This window comes from Neolamprologus multifasciatus, chromosome 19 (assembly GCF_963576455.1).
Source record: "Neolamprologus multifasciatus chromosome 19, fNeoMul1.2, whole genome shotgun sequence".
Classification (NCBI taxonomy): Eukaryota; Metazoa; Chordata; class Actinopteri; order Cichliformes; family Cichlidae; genus Neolamprologus; species Neolamprologus multifasciatus.
In genome coordinates, this window is record NC_140457.1 from 13023386 (window position 1) to 13039572 (window position 16187).

General features: G+C 40.6%; 1 protein-coding gene across 2 annotated transcripts in view; it reads right to left on the reverse strand.

Annotated features, from left to right (window-relative positions):
* LOC146496155 (SLIT and NTRK-like protein 3) overlaps positions 1-16187 on the reverse strand; it is a 49022-nt gene continuing 32835 nt past the window's right edge. For both annotated transcript variants that reach the window (XM_085142856.1, XM_085142854.1), the window contains exon 7: positions 1-16187. This exon is cut by the window's right edge and continues 20627 nt beyond it. The gene's annotated coding sequence lies outside the window, so the exon portion shown is untranslated.

The following is a 16187-nucleotide window of genomic DNA, read 5'->3' on the forward strand; positions in this document are numbered from 1 at the left end:
GCTGTTTGGTAATCACTGAACTGTTTCAAACATTAGGATGCTTTGTCAAGCGGCCTCCGAACATGGGAGAGTAACTCCGGAAATGAAGATGATTTATAATACATGAGAAGAGACATAGCACTAATCCCACCAGGGCAGGAAACATAATGATGACTGTCAGCAAAAATGTACAGAATGAGATAATATTGATACCAGAAAGACAAAGAAAATCTGATGAACATTTCCCTGGAACTCTGCTCACTAACTATCTGCCTTTATCTGAGTGATTGTGGTTCAGGTGGTAGAAAAGGTTCCCCACTAATTGCAGAGTTGGCAATTTGATTCCCTGCCCTTTACATGCTGAAGTGTCCTCGAGCAAGACACTGGCGGGCGAGCAGCTTGCACAGAAGCGGAATGAGTGCAGGATCATTTAAGCTATTATTCAATATGAAAGAAAATAACCATTTAGTTACAATGAACATGTCTCAAATCTAAGTACCTGCACCTAATATTCCTGAACTGTAGTGCATGAATGTTCCAGAGCACCCTGAAATGAATTTGTTTATGCAAGAGTGAAGAAAACAATTAATCACCCACAATTCAGGAAGGTAATAGAAAACAAAATTTAAACTAAATGCAAATCTTACCAAGCAGTCTGATTCCTCAACCCTATTCCTATTGTGCGTTTACAAAACTGTAATTACATTTTTATTGTAAACCTGACAGCGCATTAAAATGTGTTATTCTCAAGCTGACAAAATGCTTCATTATGCTGTCTTTATATTGGCAAATGTGCTTGATGAGTGAGTGTTTAAAATCAAGAAAAGACTATTTCACGACGCAACAAAAACAATAACTTCTGTGGCACGGAAGCTGAATTGCAAATGACACATGCTTCATCAACATTTATCTTCTATTTAAAATATTACTCACAGATGGCGTTCCTAGGTAGCTCTGACAACATCGAGCTTGATCTGAATTTGTCATCTTTAAAGTGCAGCACTTTGCTTTTTCGCATCGCTCCTGGAAGAGAGGATTTAAATACAGATAATAATACAAAGAATATGTCAGGCAAGGGAAGAGGAACCCTAATCTGTAGCTGTGACACGTTTTCTTTCTGCAGTATATGTAATTCAAAATGATCCTTATCATTAGTTTCACTGACTGCATTCCCTTCTGTTAACTGTTTTGTTTTCATTTCCAACTTTGTCTGTCTTTACTCTTTCCGACTGAGAGAAAAACCACGGATCCTAAAAAGGAGAGGCAGGAGACATGTTTAGCTATATATCCAGTGACATGACATGTACGTCTTATATTGAAAAGATACACACAGGCAGCAAGACTGGGGGGCACATATGTTTTGCTGCAGAGCAGACATGAACTGATTTATTCTGAAGGCTGACCACAGACATACTCTGTGGCAAACTTCCCCAATGATAGTGTCCTATAAAGTGCTGTTCTCAAAACTACTATGAATAGCCAGGTTGCAACTCAAATCATTGACTCCTACAAAATGTGACATGATAAAAACAAGACTATAGCCTCAGCATTGTATTGTATTGTTTTGTTTTCCTGGTGCTACACAGAGATTTGCAGATGCATGTGGGCAGCATCCAAAACATGTGAAACCAACTGCGTATGCTGGCAGCTCTTGCTCCAATTCGTGCTGTTACTGGTCCTTAGCTTTGCCCCAGCCATGAAGAAAACAAAAGTGAAACTAGTTAGACTGGACTGAATCCGAGTGCTTCTAGTGCACACATAGCGTACAATGCGCTGTTTGCTTGTTGGAGGACTGCGCTCAAGTCTGTCTTGCTGCCCTTTGTCTTGGGTAATCCTTTGTATGTTAGTGGAGAGCTATGCAAACTCACGTTCTCTGTGCAGCTACTTGCTAAATGATAAGCAAACTAACGTGTAGAAGATTCTCCATGTTCACCTTCTTAGTTTGGTACTGTGTTAGCAGGTTAACATTGGCTAGTTAATACCAAACGCAAATACTACTGAGACTAACTGAACTTAAAATTAATCTTTGGTCTAAGGTGCAACCATGTGGCACAAGATTAAAAGCTGTGCCATTAAGACTCATTCTCAGGAGTTTCCAAACTATCAAATTTCATGGCACTCCATCAAGTAGCTTTCATTGACTACTTTTGATGAAAACAATAAAGAGGTAGAGGGGAAACTGACATCTCCAGTGAAATTTCACGGCAAGCCATTTATTGATGTTTCAGCCAGTGGCTAAAAGTTTACTCTGTAGGTTGCTATTATAGAAAGTGTTTCTGTTACTTGTAACAATGAATCCAGCAACCACAGTTAATCAATAGGTCGCCTAAATGAAGAGAATCAATGCTACAAGTTGATTCAGTACACCCAGAATTAACTGACAGTTTCACCGTTGTATTTCTGCGCTCAGCAGAGGAAACTCGCTGCTGATACTGTGAAGGTTTTTGCAACATTCATTATGGTGGTCTCCCCATGAAATGTCACTGTTTATCAACCAGTCTGCTGTGATCTAAATCAGCTATAGGTCTAGTGGGTGAATCTCCTTAGAAATATGTTTGCTAGAAGGATGCTGTAGTTTGAAGCCATATATGAACACCTTAATTAGGATATTGTTTTATATCCAATATCACTTTAGACATTTTCACACATTCACTGCAATCCTGATTTTATCTAGGCATTACGTGACTGGATATCGGGAGATTAAACAGTCTTTAACCTTCAAGCTTCCACCCATGTGAGAATACGGCAGAGCATACATATAGTGAGTCAGTTTCATGTGCATTGCCTTCTGCACACGCTTCCCAGGCAGCTCCATGAGAAGTGTTTTCAGGAGTTTGGACATGGTTGAAGCGACGTATCTCCTGTTGTGTTCTATCTGTGAGAAACAGCAACTTCAGACAATGTGAGAAAAAAGCTTATAAAAATGAATAAACTGTGCTCTTCAAAGCTATGGAAGAGCATAGCTCTATAGCTCTTCCATTATAGCTATAGCTATAATGGAAGAGCCTTATATTAAATGACAACTGTTTTGTGAGTTGGTTAAGTATGTTGGTACACAGTGACACTCACGTCCTATGTTTGTGTATCCTTCATTCTCAGTGGCAGTCCCTTCAAACACTAGTCACTGACTTGCTATTGTCTACCACACAGGTTGTCTACCACACACTGCTCCTAACTGTTTCCAGTGCTATGTGATAGTGGCCAGTGTTGGGTGTAACGTGTTCCAAAGTAGTACAGTAATGTAACGTGTTGCTGTACTACAGCAAAAAGAAGAAAAACATGTCGTTTTCATTCTGCACAGTTTCCTACAATCAGCTGGTATCAGTTTATGAGTAGGAAAGAGGAAAATGGTGGTGCGATCCACAGCTGTTGAGAAGTGGATCTATATAAACATTACATTTGTTTTTATTATACGAAAGGACAAGATGATAAAAGCACCACGCTGAAGTGGAAATTCCACCCAGGCAAGAAACAACTGCATTATGTTTTCTGCAAATATCTGCACAGGCAGCAGCTGAAACAAAGGTAGTGAAGAACCCAGAATGATGTTAAAGCTGCATGTCTGCCAACACCAGCCCAGGAGCCAGACTAAGAACATGAACAGGTAACAAAAGCAGCGATGAACAGTCAGACTTATAGCACCTCTTCATGTAACTTCAGTAAAATCACCTTGAAGTCTCTTTCCTGTGGATCTCTGCTTTGCATTTTCAGCTTTATGTTCAAACTTAAACACTAAAAAAAATAAATTGTGTGTCTTAATTGTGATTGTGTTAGCATATGGGACTATAATCTCAGGGGTTAACTGGTAATTATGCGATTATGCATTTTAGGCCTTGTTACAAAGCAACACACATGCTGAGCAGTGGAACAAATTATTTTCTTCAGTGACTGATTAAGTAACATAATGCATGACTTTTGAGGAAAAGCAACAAGTAATGTGCAATAGTTGTTGTTTTTTTTTAGCAACAACACATTGGTGATGGTAAATTTTAGCATCAATAACCACCTGTGTTATTCTCATTTACTTCAGCGTTGCTGATTTCCAATGCTAATAAGCAAACAATAGCATGTTGCTTTGTCAAATTATTTCCAATGATATGTAAATCGGTAGGTTAACATTCTACTGTGTAGCTAGCAGGATGGCAATACAGTAATTTTTTATGTGGCAGTGTTGCCGCTCTGTCTTCAAAAAGCCATTGTAGATTCTGAGAGTTTGTGCACAAGGTTAAATGAAAAAAATCAAAGGACTGAAAGAGGAAATGAGTGTCAAGCATTCATCCTTGACATTGCTTTAGTTGTGTGTAATTTAATGTCCTCCACTTCTCCAAAAGAATCCTTCACTGTTAGGTATTTCATTGGATCTGTAATTATTAAAACATCAGTTAGAAATCAACATACAAGGCACACCACAAATTGTGAAGCAGAGAACAACTGTCAGCTTACTGTTAATATTTATTGCTATTAATATTTGTGAATAAAAAAATTGCAAGCGGAATATAATTTGCCCCCAGGTTCAGGGCAGAAAAATGATTTTAATGAGCACCTCTGACAACTGGATGTTTTTCTTTAATGATGCCATTTGCACTTTTTTCATTAGCCTCGAGTTATCAGACCCGTTGGACGCACAAAAGAGAACTTTAGTTTCTTTACATATATAGATTTAAAGATCAAAAACATGGTGGCATGTTTCCACATGGGGTTATCTTCTAGCTGCTGAAATCGCAGCACAGTTTTGAGCCCCATTTTCAGTTGCCTTGAGCAAGCAGTAAAGTCACTTCAGACTTCTCTTTTCTGTTTTGGTCCAGTGACAGCCCACCAAGACGCATCGTGGCACTCCAGCTGGCTGTTCAGTTATTGTGCACTAGTAATGGCCACAAGGCTCCTGTTAGATGTGTGCTACACTCGGAGTTTCTTCCCCGATCTGTGGGCTCCCCACGCGGCCACTGAGCCGTTTTAAATCGTGGCCTCTGATACTGGAGTGGTATCAAGGAATATAGAAACAGACTGACGCTGAGGCAGGCGGAGAGCAACGGGGAAAGGCAGATGGACACACACACTGAAAAATACATGCAGACACACACGCGGACTGCACCCACACTGCGAGTGAAAGCGTGACTGTGACAGTTGTGCTGTGGGGTTATCAGTGGCCAACAGAGCATGCCCAGCAAACACACACACACACACACACACACACACACACACACACACACACACACAATCCTGAGGGCTCTCCAGTCACTGTTATGTACAGTCAGAGTCTGATGGGAGCAGACTTTGCCTTTTCCTTGCCTGCCATCATCCCTCCTTAGCCTCTTTATTCACCGTGTTGTACCTTTTCACCTCCCTCATCCACACCTCTTATCTCTCACCTCCTCCAACTCTTCCCCCTCTACCCCCCCCCCCCCCCCCCGCCCTATATTATCCTCTTAAGTAAAACACCCCAATCAGTCTTTCCTCGTCATCTGCAACTATATTGCTGAGGTCACATAGAGACACAGCGTAGGTGCCTGCACGGATGCCAGTGAGGCAAATATGGGTGTCATCAACTCAGAGATCATACCGCATGAGCGGGAGTGCCTGTCTGGCTCCCTCCCTTAGATTTTTCTCTCACTCTCTGCAATAACAGTTTCACACTCCCTTCCCCTCTCTACTGGGAGACAAACATTAAAGAGCTTTCTCATAATGAGGGAAACTACAGAGAAAAGACTTAAACTACACATATACACACACACACAAACACTCCTGCGTGCACAAACACGTGCACTGATCATGCACACACACGTAGAAATGTGTACACATGTCTCACAGTTACGTAAAGGTTACGTAAAAGATATGAATATTAAAAGGAATGCTGGTGCTTGGCTGTCATTAAAAGTGTACACACACTTTTGCGTGTGTGTGTGTTTGTGTTTGCATACATTTATGCATATGACCATCATTAAAATACCTAATATTTTATGAAGGAGCCGGATGAAGGATTTCCTCATGCTGCTAAAAAGAGCCAGTAGTGCAGGGATGGGAACTCCAGTCAAGTTTATCTTGGCTGTCCAACAGTCAGCGTTTAAACTGTGGGATGTGTGGATGTACTGTAATGTTCAACTTGCACCTTCTCTATATTTTGCTGGGAAAATGGAAAATAAGTGCAGTGAGTTACTGAAACGTCCAAACATAAATGGAAATATGGTATATAGAATAAAGGAAGTCAATACAGTGGAACCCCGACTTACGAAATTAATTCGTTCCCGAGGGTCTTTCATAAGTCGAAGCACCCATCGCGCCTTTTGAATGAACGATAGGCTATAGGCTAATTGCTAACTGCAACAACAATACGTCGTTCAAGTGGAACAGCGAAGCGCAAGTACAAAAGCCAAGGGGGTTGTCACATGATTTGGAAGACATTGTAGGCATTGTAGGCATTTTGGGCTCAGCCAATCAGAGCCAGCGGATTTCGTTACACGGGCATTTTGCCGTAACACGGGCAGAAATATTGCCGTTAAGTGTCTTCGTAACTTGAATTTTTCATTAAATGGGGTATTCGTTAGTCAGGGTTCCACTGTATTTGGTATGACTACCTTTGTTCTTCAACACAGCCTGAGCTCTGTTAGGTAAGCTTTATAGTAAATCTTTCAAATATTTTTCAAGAACAGTTCTCCAGACTTCTTGATGGACTTTCCAAAGCTTTTCGTTGGATATTCTTTGCCTTTTATTCCATTCTCTTTCAAGATATTCCCACTCTCCTTCAATAATGTTGAAGTCCATGTTCTTCAGATAGCTAATCCATATGGAATTGTATGGTGGATCAAAATCTGATGGTACTTATCTGCATTCAGAATTCCATCAATTTCTTTTAACAAGATCACAAACTCTGACTGAAGTGCAGCCCCAAACCATGACAGAATCTCTGCTGTGTTTTACAGATGGCAGTAGAGAGGTACATGTTGTTGTACCTCTCTACTGTTCTCCACTGTATCTATTGAGGATAATTGTGTACTAGAAAATTCAAAATAGGATTCATCACTCCTTAAGGCATGTTGCCACTGATTCCCAGACAAATTCGTGTGTGATTTGGCACACCTAAGCCTTTACACCCTGTCTTCCTTCCTAAAGAATAGCTTCTTGATAGCCACCCTTACACTGAAGCTATTTCTGATGAGGTTTTTGTGAACAGTCAGATCAGCTAAAGGGTCAGATGGATCTCTCAGTTCCTCTGTTGTGTCTTTGTCGGATTTCTCTCCGATTTCTCTCTATATCTTTCTCTGACTTTTAGATACTGGTCATCTGCTGGAGATAATCTTTCAGCTTGCTACTTCTTGTTTTCCTCCACTTAGCCAGTTTCCTTAGATTTGCACACCGTGGCAAGATTTGGTAAATGGACTGGTACTCATATAGTGCCTTTATACTCATTTTGAGCACTCAAAGCACTTTCTAATGCAAGTTTCATTCACTCACTCACATACGCACAGTCATAAAGCACTGTTATCTATGCCTAAGTGCTATATCTAACATCCCCACACACACTCCAATGAGTGCATCTGGGGCAACTCAGGGTTTAGTAAATTGCCCAGTGATTCAATTCAATTCAATTCAATTTTATTTATATAGCGCCAAATCACAACAAATGTCGCCTCAAGGCGCTTCATAGATACAGAGAAAAGCCCAACAATCATATGACCCCCTATGAGCAAGCACTTTGGCGACAGTGGGAAGGAAAAACTCCCTTTTAACAGGAAGAAACCTCCGGCAGAACCAGGCTCAGGGAGGGGCGGCCATCTGCTGCGACCGGTTGGGGTGAGAGAAGGAAGACAGGATAAAAGACATGCTGTGGAAGAGAGACAGAGATTAATAACAGGTATGATTCAATACAGAGAGGTCTATTAACACATAGTGAGTGAGAAAGGTGACTGGAAAGGAAAAACTCAATGCATCATGGGTATCCCCCGGCAGCCTACATCTATTGCAGCATAACTAAGGGAGGATTCAGGGTCACCTGGTCCAGCCCTAACTATATGCTTTAGCAAAAAGGAAAGTTTTAAGCCTAATCTTAAAAGTAGAGATAGTGTCTGTCTCCCGAATCCAAACTGGAAGCTGGTTCCACAGAAGAGGGGCCTGAAAACTGAAGGCTCTCCCTCCCATTCTACTTTTAAATACTCTAGGAACAACAAGTAGGCCTGCAGAGCGGGAGCGAAGTGCTCTAATAGGGTAATATGGTACTACAAGGTCATTAAGATAAGATGGGGCCTGATTATTTAAGACCTTGTATGTGAGGAGCAGGATTTTGAATTCAATTCTGGATTTAACAGGAAGCCAATGAAGGGAAGCCAAAACAGGAGAAATATGCTCTCTCTTTCTAGTCCCTGTCAGTACTCTTGCTGCAGCATTTTGGATTAACTGAAGGCTTTTCAGTGAGTTTTTTGGACATCCTGATAATAATGAATTGCAGTAGTCCAGCCTGGAAGTAATAAATGCATGAACTAGTTTTTCAGCGTCACTCTGAGACAGGATATTTCTAATTTTAGAGATGTTGCGCAAATGGAAGAACGCAGTCTTACATATTTGTTTAATATGTGCGTTGAAGGACATATCCTGATCAAAAATGACTCCAAGGTTCCTCACAGTGTTACTGGAGGCCAAGGTAATGCCATCCAGAGTAAGAATCTGGTTAGATACCATATTTCTAAGCTTTTCAGCGCCGAGTACAATGACCTCAGTTTTATCTGAGTTAAGAAGCAGAAAGTTAGTGGCCATCCAAGTCTTTATGTCTTTAAGACATTCCTGCAGTTTAACTAATTGGTGTGTGTTATCTGGCTTCATGGACAGATAGAGCTGGGTGTCATCTGCATAGCAGTGAAAATGTATGCTATGTCTTCTAATGAAGACCTGATACCTTGACATATGGACCAGAGAAATCAGGGATCAATCCACAGACCTTCTGATTGGTCGACTTGAGTCACACCGCCCTGTCAAGCACAATTTTCAGCTAACAGCTGTTTACAAGTCACCCTGTTGGTGCAAAAATGACTAGTGCAATTTTATGTCTCTCAAACTGTGTTATGTTTGGCATTTTTTTAATCAAATACAAGAAAGGAATTAAATGATGTGTTGTTATGGCAGGCTGCTAATAATAAAATGCCTAAAGTTGCAGTCTAAAACCGATTCTTGCAGTAAAAGAAAAACCTCCAGAAAGCTTTGATAGTTAGTGCTCAAGAGCACCCAAAAAAACCCAGGTCTGGTCCACTGAAGGTAATGTCAACATCTGCAAAGTCCCTCATGTTGATTCGGCTGATATATCCTGTGTTACCAGCCTTGCTAAATTGCCATTTAAATAAAACGAAACATCCCTTATTTGGCTTCTTAAAAGTGTGACTCCTGCTAAGTGCTTCTGCAGGGCACTTGTGCAAACATTACAGAATCTGTCAAACTAGACAAGAGAAGGCAAGATGTTTTTTTTTATCTTCCATTCAGCATGATGTGAGGTGTTTCAGCTGCTGTGTTGGTTGTCTTTCATGGCCACATGACACACTGCTGGGATATCACAAGCAGATGTCATGCTTGATGCTTGTTTCTGTACCTAATGCCTCTCTCAGTCCACATGCGGTTACTGCAGTTATAACAATTTGCTGTACCTTCACACAGCTCTGAACACCCCCAGTATGCTCTTATAAAATCTGAAGAAGTCTCAAGGTTTCCAAAAGTAGCAGCTATTTCAGACTGCATTTTGGGGTATAAAAGGGTGTAAAAATTCTGGAAAATATTTCCACTTAAGCGACTGGTGAACAACAAAACAAAAGAACAAAACACTTTTGGAATGACCTCATAGGCAATTGAAGGATATGATTAATAATTCTGAAGCCACATATGTATGGGAACAAAAAGAGAAAAACTCAATGTCGAGAGGATAAAAATATCTTCTTAATAGGAAGGAACCAACCCCGTTCTTGGTATGAATTAATGAGGGAAGTTACATAAAAATAAGGCTGCTGTATACTCTGTGCATTTTGTTTATTCCGTTCCAAATGTTTATGATATTTATGAATTTTTTGCTATAATGAGGATCAAGTGTAAGAAACTTCTCCATTAAATAAAACATGAACCCACAGTATGCCAAAAAGCATGATAATGCATTTACGGTTACGACAGTAGTGCTTGTTCTTTTTATCAATGCAGAGTGCAGTCAAGGGACAGAGTTGTGTTTGCCTTTTGGGAGCTACGCCGACTTGTAAGACATAATACAAACAGACACTTTGGCTCTAATATAAACAGAAGGTTTTTTTTCACTAGGTGCTGTTCCCGCAGCTCATAGTGTTTGCCCGCACCAGACTCCCCTAACTGCTGACACTGACCAAGGGGCTATAAAAAAACAGAGGGTTAATGAGGTTCAGGTGCCGCTCCTCGTCTCTTTCCACCTCTCCTCCTCAGCTCCAGACTGCCCTCGCCTGCTGCTGCTGCCACCTCGGTGCCAGCTGTAGTTCAAACTGCACTGCAACAGCAGAGAAAGCGCGTGAGAGAGAGAGAGACAGCAGTGTGCGCTTGCACAAAAATGGAAAAAGAAACAAAAATGAGGAAGAAATAGCAGCATTTCAGTGCTCAAGTTACTCCCCCAGAAGTCCCCCAGAAGTTAGTGAAGCAAACTTCAGATGTGGCCTTTAAAGCTTTTTTTGTTGCTGCTTTTAGCCTTTGTCCTTTTGCCATGTTTTTATTGACCATACCACTCCTCGCAGTCAGGTTTAGTAGAGTGCAGTCTCGCTTAAGATTTACCAGTTTACTAGATGTGTTTCTAAATCCATTCCAGGATATCATCTAGGTTACAAACCATCCAATAGTTGTGGAGATGAGTGAGGTGGGTCAACGTTTTGGGTTCACACTGAAAGGAATTTATGGATAGAATCTCCCATCAGCAAGAACCAGTTCAAAAAGTCAGGAGATTTAAGAACATGAGACGTCAGAGTCTGTAAAGTGAAGAAATACCTTAGGTTCTGCACTATTTGGGGGTCAGCCACATGACTAAAGCAACTTTGTGGCACTGAGATTTCCATAAGTTCCATCCTTCTGTTGAAGCAGTATGCAAGTGACACTAAGGTTCACTCACTCATCCTCGACCACAGGTGTATAAAATCAAGCCCCTAGGCATGCAGAGTGCTTCTACAAACATTTGTGAAAGAATGGGTCGCTCTCAGGAACTCAGTAAAATCCAGCGTGGTACCATGATAGGATGCCACCCGTGGAACAAATCTAATCGTGAAATTTCTTCGCTACTAAATATTCCACAGTGAACTGTTGGTATTATAACAAACTGGAAACGACTGGCAATGATAACAACTCAGTGCCGGGAGGCACCATTGGGACTCCAAATTTCATGTGATCTTCAGTTGAACAGTGTGCAGAGAGCTTCATAGAATGGGTTTCCATGGCTAAGCAGCTGCATCCAAGCCTAACATCAAGGCTTGTACAGAACACCATATGCAGTGGTGTAAAGCAGCGGTCCCCAACCTTTTTTGCACCATGGACCGGTTTATGTCCGACAATATTTTCACGGACCATCCTTTAAGGTGTCGCGGATAAATACAACAAAATAAAACCAGTACCGATACAAAAAAAGAAGAAGATTTATTCATAACACATGGAAAAAGACCCAGGGAAACCGAGTTAACAATAAAAAGGATTAAAAAAACATAACGCTAAAAACTGATAAAAGCACTGGAAACCATAAATTTCACACCCGAGCCTCAGCTCTCGCGGCCCAGTGCCAAACGACTCACGGACCGGTACCGGTTGGTGGCCCGGGGGTTGGGGACCGATGGTGTAAAGCACACCACACTGGACTCTAAAGCAGCGGTGACGTGTTCTCTGGAGTGACAAATCATGCTTATCCATTTGGTAATCCAATGGATGAATCTGGGTTTGGCAGTTGTCAGGAGAATGATACTTGTCTACTACTTGACTGCTTAGTGTAAAGTTTGGTGGAGGTGGGATTATGGTGTGGAGCTGTTAATTCTGTTAAACAGGACATTCATGCGCCCAAATTTATGGGAACAATTTGGGGATGACCCCTTCCTGTTCCAACCTGACTGTGAAACAGTGTGCAAAGCAAGGTCCATAAAGACCTTTCACACCCAACATCAGTGTCTGACCTCACAAATGTGTCTGGAAGAATGACCAAAAATTCTTAACTATTAGGCTAACAACATGACAGTCAAGTCTCTTTGTAATAGGGAAGTACTATATCATTTTACATTTGTGGGGAAACATTAGAGTAAAATACAAATTGTGTGTGTGTTAGTTGTAAAGGGCTCTAATTCACATATAAGGAAGACCCTGGAGGCAAGGAAGCTCCATAGCACGGTGGCAGGGAAAGTATGCTGAAACAGCAACAGCTTCCAGTTTGGTTAAAGCTGTCACTCTAAGGGATACTAATGAGCTTGTTGCTTGCTACATGGCGGCAGTAGGGTGACCAGATGTCCCTATTTATGTGGGACTGCATTGCATTTTTATTCCTCATCCCCACCTCCCACATCTTGAGATAATGTCCCACATTTTGACTATTTCTGCAGAACATGCACTTTCCTAAAGTCTGGCTTTTACCCAATGTATATGAAAGGCAAGGCTTTTTATTACAGTCAGAAGAAGGTTTGCCTGTCTAATGCCATACTCATCAGGGAAGGTTGCAAGTCACCAAAAAGTCACAAGCTTTGCAGATTTTGGTGAATATGATGGAAACTGTGACAAATAAAATGAAGCGGCAGTCTATTCTGTGAAATAGTCATTTTTCAATTTCACACGGGGGAGAATATGATGTAAAACGACACAGTATATGTATCATGATTGCATAAAAATTGCTAAAATTGTCAGCTATAGCTCAGAAAGGATATAACAATTTGTGGATCCATCCAAGCTGAAACCAAAAAACTGTTACAAGACAGAAAAGCAGCTGAAATAACAGTGAAATAAAAGAGAATATGACTATTGCATGAAACCAACTTAAGATTTCTTTTCTCCCTGTTTTACTTAGGAACAGAGTTGTAAATATATTTGGCCTCTACGTGACAAAAATGCACAATTTATTGTATTGTATTTTCAGTTAGATATTAATATTTCATAGTACCTTCCAGCATTGTTGAGATACAAACCCAGTGTTTGCCCCACATTTGTTTTATTAGGATCCGGTCACCCAAGGTGGAACAGAGATCTTTTGCCTATCAACTCACTATGCACTGAGCTGAAACACTAGTAGTTTTACAAAAGGCTAAAAACATTGTAAATAATATAACGAACGTGGGCAAGATGTTGCAAAGGGGTGTTCGTTTTTTGCAAAGCAAACATTTTTTGATAAATTACCTTTCTAAAGAAGCAATAGTGTAACACAACAAGCTACTTTTAACAGTAACTCTACCCAGCACTGCTCATGCGAGGCTTGCTCAAATAAATCAACCTGCAGCCACTGTTCACTTTTTAAATACGGCTGTGCTCCTTGTTGCCAGCAGAACGTTGTTTATCAAGTAGCATTTTAATAGTGAGTGAGAAAGTATCTAAAGCCAGATTGTTAAAGCACTGGAGAGTGTTTTTTCTCGGGGTCAAAACACGGCAAGATTGAAGGTTTCTAAGAAGGCAGTGCATGCTTTGTAGAAACTCAGTTTTATCTGAAAAACGATCAGACAGACTAGAAGTGACCACACCATCAGAAGATCAATACATCAAGGTTTGTTCACTTCATCGCAGAAAAAAAAGGATTTGCTAAGTAAAGGACACACAATTCCAATAAGAAAAAGTCCTGTCAAAAGAAGGCTGTCTGATAGTGGTCTCACAGGATAAGTAGTGGTCTGTAAACCACTTCACTGGAGTGGGACTTGCTGAGACATATTCCGCAGTGGATTACAGAAGTTCAAGTTTGAGACCTGTGGCAGTAAAAGAAGGATGGGTGTAATGAGATGAACAGAAAAAACAGTGGAATAAGATATAGGTGGGGGTGGAGGTGTTTTGCTTACACTGGAATAGGAGAAGTAACACTTTTAGTTTTGCATTTTTGCAGGGAACCTGATGAACAAAAAAGATAAAGGAGCTCTTCTATTACCTAACCTCTGCCCCATAAAACATTCATGGAGGCGCTTGAAGGCTGAGAAAGCCAAACATTCCCGACTTTACACAGTGCTCTTTGTAACACTGTCGGATCATGCAAAAATGACTGTAGCCACTATGGCTTAAAGTTAGAGTGTGTAAAATATCACTACGCTCTGTCAGGAGATTGCAGATTGCGGGAAACTGCGTTCTCACCCCTCAAAATTCAAGTGCATAACCCTACCTACATTGGCCTCTTGGGACAAACAATTCTGCCTGTCATTTATCTGTAATGAGTGTAGGGTCTGACAGTTGTTCACACCTGTTTACTCTGGAAGAGGCTGTATAACTTTGTGAAAAGGGTTAGATACAAATTGATGAGTCAGTGAAGCTCACTTCTGACCGATGACAGCGATACACTTGCAGATATCCTGAACTTTTCTGTTAGTAAGCTGTTTTTGCCACTCTTAGCTGCTGTTAGCCAGCACTGCTGATATTTTCTTTGAAGAGGATCTAAGATTGCTGAATTTGCACACTTAGTGAATAAACTCTCATATGACGTGAGAATGTAAACAAACTGTTCGGTCTTGAGATGCAGACATAGGGATGAAAATCGAGAACCGGTTCTTAGTAGTCGAATTGTTAGCCTGCTTGACTATCCATCCTTTTAACAATTCTTGCACTTGTGCTACGATCAGCTGATTTCAATTATCAGAGGAAGAAAATAATAGGACAGTTTACAGCGTGGGTATGGACATAACTTTTATTTTTATTGCACAAGGATAGGAGCACGATGGTAAAGTGCAAACCACTTCCAGGACAGAAGCAGCTGCATTATGATGCTAACACAACTTCCGCTCTTTGCAAGCACCTGCACAGATAGCATGCTAGCGCTAAGTTAGCCAAGAACCTACAGCGACGCTGAAGCTGTGTGAATGCTGATCCGGTCAAGTGAGCTGTCATTTGTGAACTGCGATTAAGCCAGCTGCCACTAAACTTCATCAGGTAACAGGCTGTTTCTACCTGTTTTTTTATTTATTTATATAGCACCAAATCACAACAACAGTTGCCTCAAGGTGCTTTATATTTTAAGGCCCTACAATAATAAAAAATATGAAAGTAATACCTTTTCATGTTTCTAAAGCAGAATCCCCGTGGAGATACATAGTTAGCAAGCTGCATGCGTAGACTGCAGTGCACTGAGAAAGTACCTAATCCTTGCTAAGTAACATATAAATAAAATATTACAATTTTACTCATCATAACTGAAGAACTGACTTCTTGGACAGTCTGTACCACACAGCAGGAAATAATATTTGTCAGATAATTACATTAAAAATCCTCCAAAAAAGCAACAGTACCACACACACAGTTGAAAGGTCTAGTTCAGTGACTCCAATTAGCAGCGGTGAAGGCTAGCAGACAGCCGCCGGCAACAAACTAAGTGGAAAGAGAGGCTGATGAATGATCTAATGGAGTCCATGCCAGCTCCAGTGCATGCTGTCATTAAAGCAAAAGATTGCAAATGCTAAAATTACAATATTTGTTAGGCTGATATTTTTTTAATGCACCATGTTGTATGGCAGTCTAACAAACAAAATACAAATATTCCCAGTCATCACCAGACTTTTGGACCCCACTTTATGTGCAACTCAAACAGATTGGTACACTTAATAAATCACTTAAGGAACCATAGACAAAATCTTTGTATTAACTGACCATTTTAAATAAATGATGGTTTTAGACTATGGCTACTCTAGATGTGCTTAAATCAGTCTCAAACCTTCACTGTGCAATTCTGTCTGCCGTCAGGAAAAGGACAGCAGTTTTGTTTTCCCTAGGAGCATGTTGTCCAATCATTAAAATGGTCAAGAGGGAAGCAAGAATGAATCATGAGTCATGCAGAGTTCAAAAGTGACATTAAGTTAGAACTTTTAAATATCTGGAAAGCACCAAAGCCTGCCTGCTTGTTAACCTAATGCAATCAACACTTACATATATAAAAGAGGCACAGGGAAGTTATTTATATCTGCTTTAGGTTTTTCACTTAATTGCCTCCTTATACTTTAGTACTGGCCTTAGTATTTGGATTCAAGTCTCATCTTTGGTCATAAAATCCATCCATGCATCCATTTTCTTCCACTTATCCAATTCAGGGT